We start from the raw sequence: 8858 nt of genomic DNA, 5'->3' as shown, positions 1-8858 counted from the left end.
GGCAGGCACTGGGCTGACGGCTAATCGGAGTGCTGTAAAATCAATGCGGTGGATATTATTCTGTGATCGACCGTGTAATGAGAGGCTCCAGAAGCAGCCACGCTGATGTACAAGTCTTCCAGCTGCTCTCTGTCCCTGCCACACTCTGCATCACACCCGCGCCTGCACAATACGACTGAGTTACCGGCGCTGAACTGGGAAAGGTCCTGAGGCATCTTTGGTGAGGGTCTCACCCTGGCCCTGTCTGCAGTGACCATCCAGTGCGTGGGGGGCTGCACACACTTGTGTCCCTCACACCCCTCGAGGAACCATGGGACAGTTATAGCACAGAGGGAGGCCATTGGCCCATCAAGTGTGTACTGGCTCAATGGTCCCGTTCCCCACAGACTGGGAGACTTTCTTTCCTTTTAGACACTTACCCAGTTCCCTGCTGAACATTACGACAGAATCTGCATTCGCTGCTCCTCAGCTGTGCATCAACCCAACCACTCGCTGCATAAAGCTTACCTTGCATCACCTTGGTTCATTTACAAATCACCTTCCTGCCACACATTGATTACGGAGCAGGCTGGATCTAATCCAGGGGTTCAGGGGGTTTATATACTGGTACAGAATAACGGGTCCCCGGGAGTGGGTTACAGGCTGGGATCTAATCCAGGGGTTCGGGGGGGGGGGGGGGGGGGGGGATGAGGGTTTGTATATAGAATAACCGATTCCTGGGAGAGGGTTACAGGCTGGGATCTAATCTGGGGGTTTGGGGGGTTTATATATAGAATAACAGGTCTCTGGGAGTGGGTTACAGGGCTGGGATCTAATCTGTGGTGTTGGGGGGTTATATGTATAGAATTACAGATCTCCAGGAGTGGGATACAGGCTGGGATCTAATCCAGGAGTTTTGAGGCACCTGTGTGTAGAATAACAGGTACCTGGGAGTGAGTTATATACTGGGATCTAATCGAACGTTCCGGATTGATTTATGTGAAGAACATGCATATTCAGTATAGAAATGGACTACAAAATGCAGGACTTACAAATAAAAAAAACAAATTTGGAAATACTCCACAGGCTGGGCAGCTTCTGAAACAGAGTCATTCTGGTGACAGTATCTGAAGAAAAAATCATCGACCTGAAATGTGACTTGCCTCTCCACAGATGCTATCTGAGTGTTTGAGGCCATTTCTGGATGTCTCAAACTAGATATTAAAGTGGATACATGAGAGACTGCAGATACTGGGATCTGGAGCAAAGCACAAGATACTAGGGGAGCTCAGCGGGTCAGGCAGTATCTGTGGGGGGAAATAGACAGTCGATGTTCCAGTCCAGACCTTGATCTAGACCAAGTGTTGAGCTGTGATAACTAGCAGTGGGCACTGGTTAGCTACACTGCACTGCATTAGGCTACTGGACAGCTGTGGAATGCCTCACTGGGGCACCGGAGAGCTGCAATACACTGCACTGGGGCACTGCAATCTGCAATACACTGCATTGGAGCACTGGCAATCTGCAATACACTGCACTGGGGCACCAGCGAGCTGTAATTACACTGCACTGGGGCACCATTGAGCTGCAATACACTGCACTGAGGCACTGGGTGAGCTGTAAAGCACTGCACTGGGGCACCAGTGAGCTGCAATACACTGCACTGGGGCACCAGCGAGATGTAATACACTGTACTGGAGAACCAGCGAGCTGCAATACACTGCACTGGGGCACCAGTGAGCTGCAGATACACTGCACTGGGGCATCAGCAAGCTGCAATAAACTGCACTGGGGCACCAGCGAGCTGCTTAAGACAAAGAGAATTGGCAGAATAGGCTGGTGTTTCCATGATAAAGTGCAATAAAAGCAGCTCCACGTCTGCACAGTGTGAGCTTGTGACAGCCTAAATCTATCACTTCCAGAGGAAGCTAGCAAAACACAGGCCTTCCAATTACCTCAACCACTTGGGGACATCATTAGCCGTGATGATCAGTAGTTTAGATAATGGAAGATTGCCGTTACAATTACCATACATCAAAGGTTAACCTCGAGTTAAACTAAAAGCAGATTTGGCAGATTTGAACTTGACTCCAATGTTATAAGAACGTGCTAAATGAGCAGACTCCCGCCTCTGTGCAAGATCAAAGACAGCTCAATGTGATGAGACCCGGAGCTCTGGCGGAGGGATGGTGTGAGTGCGTGTCCAGTGACCCCAGCTCTGTGCTCAAGGACTCCAGAAAAACGTGGCGAGTTTGAACAGAGTCAGAGGACAGGAGAGGTGATTGGCAGATCAGAAAACCCACAGACGTGAGCATCAGACATTCCCCAACTTAGAGCATTTTATTAGCACACAGTACAGCACAGGAACAGGCCCTTCGGCCCACCATGTCTGTGCGAACTAAACTGATCCCTTCTGCCTGCACATAGGTCCACATCCCTCCACTCCCTGCATATTCATGGGTCTGTCTAACAGCCTCTGGAACACCACTGTCGTATCTGCCTCCAGCACCTCGCCTGGCAGCCCGTTCCAGGCACCCACCACTCTCTGTGTAAAAAACTTGCCCCGCACATCTCCTTTAAACTTCCCCCCTCTCACCTTAAATACATGTCCTCTAGTATTTGACATTTCTGCTCTGGGAAAAAGACTGACTGTCTACTCTATCTGTGTCTCTCATAATCTTATGAACGTCTATCAGGTCTCCCCTCAGCATCTGCCACTCCAGAAAAAACAACTCAAGTTTGTCCGACCTCTCCTTGTAGGTCATACCCTCTAATCCAGGCAGCATCCTAGTGAACCTCTTCCGTCCCTTCTCCAAAGCCTCCTAATTTGGGGGTGACCAGAACTGCACACAGTAATTCCTAGGGCAGTGTTAGGGCAATGTGACTTTCACTTGAGCTCCTCTAAGCTTTTTTCCCCTCTTTGCACAAAATATCTTAAAATATTATCATCTGCATCCAGGACAATGTCCAGCCCCTGTGGTTGCCCACTGGTCACAGAAGGCCTCCAGGGAGCCAGTGGGCACTACTGCGTTCTCCCTCTCCGGGGACATCCGGGCATGACCCTATCCTAGGAAGGGGGTGCAGGCAGTCGGCTCGGGTGGAACCCTCAACAGCTCATTGCCCGGACCTGTGAATGGCCACCTTGGCCAAGCCCAGGAGTAGACCGACGAGGAAAGTCCCCCACCCACCTCAGTACTGGGCTACTGAGGTGCAGCCAGAACTTGAGGAGCAGCCCCTACCCACTCAAACAGGGGCTGCAACCTCCCACAAATCAGAGAGCCATTTTATCAAATGTCCCGCCCTTCATTCCCACTGAGTTCCTCCTCTCCCACCTGCAAGATCTGGGAGAGGTGAGGTTGGAATCTCCTCAGTTCCACAGTCTCCAGGAGGGCAACCTCCATGTCCTCTCCTCCTGCCAGCTCTTCATACAGCTGGTGCTGGAGGAGGACTCGGGAGGGAATTTTAGCGTTCCAGTCTTTGTCCTTCAGGACCTCGGACAGATCTCAGTGTCATGCCGGCAAGGAGGGAGAGCGAGTTCGCTTCCTGGGCTCTCTGGGACGTTCAGGGGGTGACTACACCTTAGTCCTGGGGGAAGGCCTGGTGAGCAGGGAGATGCCCCTCTGATAGCACAGGCAGTCATCGTCCTGTTACCCAAAAGGGGCAATCTCTGTCTCTCAAGAAATTAGCGACCAGTCTCTCTCCTTAAGAACTTTGCCCAGGCCCCATCCAACCTTATGGGCTCCATGCTAACCCTTACAATCCACCATTTAAAAAAGCATCCATCAGTCCAGGATTCAGTTCACCCTTCCCAGAGGACAGGTCTGTCCCTTGACCAGGAGAAAGGGTTCGACAGAGATGACATGAATAAGTTTTCGGGATTCTGCACACATTTGGACTCAGGATACATTTCATGGCTCGGGTCCGGGTTTTATACACTGCCACAGACTGCTTCGTGCAGGTTAGCAGGGCCCTAACAGCACCCTGTCACTGGGAGAGGAGTGTCAGAATGCCCATGTCCGGCCAGTTGTACAACAGTGGGGAGGTCCTGCTCACACTGAGCCTCTTGTTCAGAGACAGGGAAAGCGGCTGCTTGTCCTCAGCAGGAGGCAGCCTTCCTGTGCACCTTTGATGGTCGAGGGACTAACACTCCTGGCCACTGCCTCCATTGTCATGTCTGAGTGGATGTGGTTTTTAAATCCACTGTTGATGGTTGTAAACCAACTGGTGTCGGGCCACAGAGTGGCTGCTGCAGGTTGCTGCGTTCGGGCACTGTGTCTGGAGACAGTTCCCGTGTGGTGTGTCTGTCAGTGCTAGCCTACTGCCTGTGGCTGAGCAAACAATAAACAGTGGGCAGTAGAACCGCTGCCTCCCAGCGTCAGAGACTCAGGTTCAATCCTGACCTCCGGTGCCGTCTGTGTGAAACGTTGCACGTTCTCCCTGTTCATCTGCCCTGTCAAGTCCTATGAGAACTTTCTTTCGGGTGCTCTGGTTTTCTCCCACAGCCCAAAGACATGCAAATTACCAGGTTAATTGGTCACCATTAATTGCCCCTAGATTAGTGGGAGCATCTGGGGGAGTTGATGGAAGTGTGGGGAGAATAGAAATGGTATTTATGCAGGGTTGGTGTAAGTGGGTGGTTGATGGCCGACATGGACTCGATGGGCAGAAAGGCCTGTTTCCCTGTATCTCTGTATGACTTTAAAGGAAGCAGTCTGATCTCTGTGTCCATCAGATGATTGTAATTGGACTTGGTCTATTATTGTCACATGTACCAAGATACAGTGAGAAGCTTTTGACAGTGTGCCATCCAGACAGATCATTCCGTACATAAGTACATTGAGGTAATAAAAAGAAAACAGAATGCAGAATGTAGTGTTACAGTTACAGAGAGAGTGCAGTGCAGGGAGAAAGGAAAGTGCAAGGGCCACGATGAGGTAGACGGAGAGATCAAGTGTTCAAGGGTTCATCTTTTAGCAGAATGTTCATTTGAAGAGCAGAGCGGGGAATTCACCCCCAATGTCCAGAGAACCAATTAAGAAACATCACCAAAACCAATTATCTGTTTGATATCAGGAGCTAGTTAATTGCTGAATCTCTTTTATTAAGAAGAGTTTACACGTCAATGGGCTTTCACTGGCTGTAATGCACTTTGGGATGTAATATTTCTCACTGGAACTCATCTCCCCGGAGAGAATATTCTCCTTAATTCGGTGTGATGGGGGTGTTCAGCTGCCAACACAGAATAACAAGCAGGTGCTGGCTGCAACAATGAACAGATGCCAGGGATGTGGCAGTGGGTGTGTCTTGGAGATTCTGGGTATGATAAACTGCAACAGATCTCACCTGCAAGCAACTGTGTTCACATCCCGCGTGCACTCACGCTGATTAATACGGTGAGGAAGTGATACATTTGTCAGGAGCCGGAGCTGCTCTCTGCTTCGTCGCTGAGACAGTGGTCCATGCACCTCTCAAACACCTGCTCCTGTGTAGCTCTGCTCCCCTGTGCCCCAGCTCACTGAGGATAAGCTCAGCGATAGCCCCTGCCTCAGTGCCCCACACTCACTAACCCACGCATTTTTGCCACTTTAACGTGTCACATCGTCTCCCTCCTCTGCAGGAACTGTTCTCTTCGACACTCCCTGCTCCAGTCCCCACCAACCTCTCACCTTCTCACTACACTTACCCATGCAACAGCAGGAGATGTCACACCCATCCATCCATGATCCAGGGACCCTAAACTCCTTCCCAGTGAAGCATCGATTCTGGATGAACCTCTTCCAATCCAGTGGACCACATCAGTATCCACAGGGTGGTCTCCTCCACACTGCAGAAACTAAACACAAATCGGGTGATCGCTTTGTGTTCAGTCTGCGGGAGTGACCCCGAGCTTCCCGTCGCCTGCCACATCAATCCCACTCTGGCCTGTCAGTCTGTGGCCTTCTGCACTGTTACAGTAAGATCCAATGTAACCTCAGGAAGAGAGAGGGTGGGAGGGGAAAGGATTAGGCAGAGGGAACACACCTGTGATCCAGGTGACCCCACTTTATGGAGTCGTCTGGTTAACAGGTTAATAAGGAGAGTTAGAGAGAGAAGGAGGAGAGGGGAGGGGGAAGAGAGAGAGGGGGAGGGGGAGAGAAAAAGAGAGAGGGAGGGGGAAGTGGAGGGGGAGAGAAAAAGAGAGAGAGAGGTGGGAGGGGGAGAGGGAGGGAGGGGGAAGGGGGAGAGATAGAGAGAGAGAGAGGAGGGGGTGAGGGAGGGGGGAGGGAGAGAGAGAGAACGTAGAAGGTGTGAAATGCAGGTTGGAGCTGTTGCTGAACCGTGAAGTCAGTGGGAGATTGGTAGAATACCCGGCTCCCAGCGTCTGGGCACATTGCAGCTTCCAGACTCATTGATCCATCCAACAATTACAGATAATTTGCTTTCACCATTTGTATCAGAAACTGATCTTCACTGATGTACTTTATCCGTCTATAATATGAACAGTCTTTTCTTCTCCACAGACGCTGTCTGACCTGCTGTGTGTTTCCAGCATTTTCTGTTTTTATTTCAGATTTCCAGCTTCTGCATTTCTTTGTGTTTTTTTTGATGTCGTTACTTAAATGGTTTATTTGAACCTTTCTGTTCTTAGCATGTCCGAGTGTATGCCCATGCCAGCTCCTCCGAGAGAAATCTCTGTCCCATTGCCCTCTCCTTATGTCCCTGTATCCCTGCTTCTTATTCTCTCCCTCATGCTCATTAACTCCTGAGTGATTCTTTACCTACACAGGTATTTTACTGAAGCCAATTAACCCACCTGCATGTCACTGCAATGTGGGAGGAAACCAGAGCACCCGAAGGAAACTCCGACCTTCACAGGGAGAACGTGCCAACTCCAAACAGGAGCAGCCAAGGTCAGGACTGACCCCAGTCTCTGGAGCTGTGAGACAGCAGTGCCAACCATGCGCCACTGTACTGCTCTCTAAGTAGCAAAGTGAGTCTTTATTTGGTGAGGGTGTAGTGGTACTCTGAGAGCAGAGTGTAGAATATGTACATAAGGGATCTTATAGAAACGTATAAAGTTATGAAAGGGATGGAGGCAGGAAAGTTTCCACTGGTAGGTGAGACTAGAACTAGGGGACATGGCCTCACGATCTGGGGCAGTAGATTTAGGACGGAGATGAGGAGGAACTGCTTTTCCCAGAGAGTAGTGAATCTGTGGAATTCTCTGCCCAGGGAAGCAGTAGAGGCTACCTCATTAAATATATTTAAGACACAGTTAGACAGATTTTTGTGTAGTAGAGGAATTAAGGGTTATGGGGAAAAGGCAGGTGGGTGGATCTGAGTCCAGGGCCAGATCAGCCGTGATCTTATTGAATGGCAGAGCAGGCTCGATGGGCCAGATGGCTGACTCCTGCTCCTATTTCTTGTGTTCTCATGAGGCCAAATTCCACTCTAACTTCTACAGATGACATCACCATAGTGGGCCAGATCTCAAATAATGATGAAACGGAGTACATCACGGCTTGGTACGACAACTGCTCTGCCCAAGACCACAAGAAACTGCAGAAAGTTGTGGACACAGCCCAGCACATCACGGAAACCAGCCTCCATTGACTCTGACTACACTTCTCACTGCTTCAGGAAAGCAGCCAGCATAATCAAAGACCCCACCCACCCTGGACATTCTCTCTTGTCTCCTCTCCTGTTGGGCAGAAGATACAAAAGCTTGAGAACACGTACCACCAGGCTCAAGGACAGCTTCTATCCTGCTGTTATCAAACTCTTGAACAGACCTCTCATATGCTAAAAAATGGACTCTAGATCTCCCAACCTACCTTGTTGTGGCCCTTGCACCTTATTGTCTGCCTGCACTGCACTTTCTCTGTAAGTGTAACACTATATTCTGCATTATGTTTTCCTTTGTACTACTTTGATGTACTTATTATGTACGGAATGATCTGTCTGGATGGCACACACACAAACAAAGCTTTTCACTGTATCTCGGTACATGTGACAGCAATAATAATACAAAAACTCCCCGCCCCATTCAATAAACAATCATCAGTTTTTTCAGATGTCTTCCTTTTCACTTGATGGAGTGTACACATCATAAAAGCTTTCTATAAATTGGATTTTTTCTCCTTTTCGGAATTCCAACCAGTTTACTTTCAACCAAGTCTGATTCAGATCTTTCTCATCACACTTTCAATTCAATAAGTTACCCCTCCAGGATGGTTGTGAAACCTAATTACTTCTCAAGAAAAGATCAGAAATTGGTCATTTTCATGACATTTTCCAATCTACTGTTGGCTACAGGGTGGCGGATCATTCGATATATTTAAGGTGGAGATAGATAAGTATTTGAAAGATCGAGGAATTGAGAGTTATGGGGAGCTGGTACAGAAGAGGAGCTGAGGCCAGTGTAGATCAGCCATGATCGTATTGAATGATGGGGCAGGATTGAGGGGCTGAGTGGCCTCCTCCTGCTCCTATTTTCTTGCAGACACAGAGACTGCAGACGCTGGTTTCTGCAGCAACACACAATCTGCTGAAGGAACTCAGCGGGTCGAGCAGCACCTGTGGGGGAAGGAATTGTCGATATTTTGGGTTGAAACCCTGCAGCAGGAGTCCCTCTCCTATTTCCTTGCATCCTTGTAAACTCTGCCCTGTCGTGGTGCTGGTCTGGGATGTACTGGTGGGAGGGGGAGAGAGGGAACTACCCCAATCAGAGCAAGAATTACTGGGGGAGGGCCATATCTGAGCATTCCAACAACAATACTCTCAACCTTTATGGTGCCTTTAACGTAATGAAGCATTCACCATGTCCTGGCGGGAGGTCTTAAAGGTCCCAGACTGTGGTGATGGTAACGTAAGGCACAGTATAAATCAGGAAATACAGT

This window comes from Pristis pectinata, chromosome 12 (genome assembly GCF_009764475.1).
Source record: "Pristis pectinata isolate sPriPec2 chromosome 12, sPriPec2.1.pri, whole genome shotgun sequence".
NCBI lineage: Eukaryota > Metazoa > Chordata > Chondrichthyes > Rhinopristiformes > Pristidae > Pristis > Pristis pectinata.
The sequence above is the reverse complement of the archived record's forward strand: the minus strand, read 5'-3'. Positions refer to the sequence as shown.